Source organism: Fopius arisanus, unplaced genomic scaffold, assembly GCF_000806365.1.
Source record: "Fopius arisanus strain USDA-PBARC FA_bdor unplaced genomic scaffold, ASM80636v1 scaffold00139, whole genome shotgun sequence".
Taxonomy (NCBI): Eukaryota; Metazoa; Arthropoda; class Insecta; order Hymenoptera; family Braconidae; genus Fopius; species Fopius arisanus.
Genome location: NW_011887878.1, coordinates 60,988 through 62,760, shown reverse-complemented (window position 1 = coordinate 62,760; position 1,773 = coordinate 60,988).

The following is a 1,773-nucleotide window of genomic DNA, read 5'->3' as shown; positions in this document are numbered from 1 at the left end:
GCCGTGAGGTCCTCTCCGCTTTGTTGGTGTAAGAAGGTCGCCTGTGCGCCTTTTACTAACACACATCACGTATTAGAATAATAACTATTTTTTATCACGTCATATCAGTCAAAATACTAATGCCAGTGAACACTTTATAGTCAACTTTGCTTTAAACGTGTCAACTTAAACTTAAATAAACGAAATTTGCAGTTTTTATGCTATATTGGCACAAACCATCAAAAAAAATAAAAAGTCGATAAATTTTTCTCGTCTTTGAGAAGTTCGAAAAATAAAATAAGAAAAATAAGGAAATCAATAAAAACTGCAAATTGTCATCAAAGTCCAAACTTTGCATTTTTTTGTGACGTAAATACTGCTCTTCAAGACTTTTAAATTGAATTATTTTGCATGTGATGAGTGAATCTTACAGTCAACTTTACCACAAAAGTATCAAGCTTAAACGAAAAGCATGGAAACTTGCAGTTTTCCAGATGTAATAGAAAATAAACGAAAAAAAAATGGATAATTTTTTCTCAGAAGTGAAATATGCTTAAAAAAAAAAGTTCTAAACTGCAAATTTTTATCCTATTACAAAGTTTAATTATTTTATAACAGTCTATCTCCAAATCTCCTTTGCATGAACCTGCATGTTATAAATCATTTTTATTTATGAATATATGCAACGTATATTCCCTTTTCTCAAGAGAAACTCAGACTTTTTTTTCATTTATCGTCTAATATTTAATCCATATTACCCATGCTTATAGGACTCGTTGTAGGACTCGTATTTATCTCGGTTAAAAATCAGATTCAGATATGAGTTTGGTTCAGCCTACTCCAACTCCCCAATAATGTCTATAAGGCTTCCGCGCTCCACTCTTGTCACCAGAGTACTAATCCACCAGGTGTCACCTGTGGTTGCGGTGCGTTGTTGTTGTTGTTCTCGTTATTTCGGAGCAAACCAACCTGTCAATCTTCACGCGAATTAGAACGATCAGGACGTCACTCGATATTTTCTTTTAAGTCCATAAACGCTAGAAAGTTTACTTTTACATTAAAGCGTCTAAAACATTTTAAATACTCTAATTTTAGTGTGAAGTGCCTTGTTAGTGATGTGTGGAGTAGTGAAGTGTTAATAAATTTAATTGAGCAAAATGCCGGCGTGTTTGGCTCCTGGATGTACCATTGGATATAATTCCAATAAAGAAAAGGTGCACTGTTTTACTGTCCCAAAGGATCCCGAACTCCGAAAAAAGTGGCAAGAGGCTCTACGCCGTTCTAAAACATTGGTGAACAAACAAGTGGTTTGTGCAAAACATTTCCTAGAAGAGGACATTCTCAGGACATACAAATTATCTAGCACCACCGGTGAAACTCTCGGTCAGGGACCTATCGGGAAGCCAAAATTACGAGATGGAGCAGTTCCATTTTGGTTCCCATGGACCGAATTGTCTGTTTCAGGCTCCGGCTCCGCTGAATCACCAGCATCATCGTTCAAAGAAGCTCACAATTCCACTTCTTCTTTCTCTCGAGAATCAAACATCGAAGGAATGCCGGACTTGTCACTGTCCCTCAAAGAGATGAGTACACTATCTTTTTCTGCCTGTGAAACATCACAATTAGATCTCAGCAATCAACTGGATCCCTCAATTTGTGAAGAAACTGGGCCATTCGCATTTGAAGCAGTATTAACTGGTATGCTGTCTTTGCCACTGTCGTGGATGAGGAGTAACTATACTACAGAGGATCAAAGATTAGCAACATTCTCGAAACTGAGTCTGATGAGGAAGA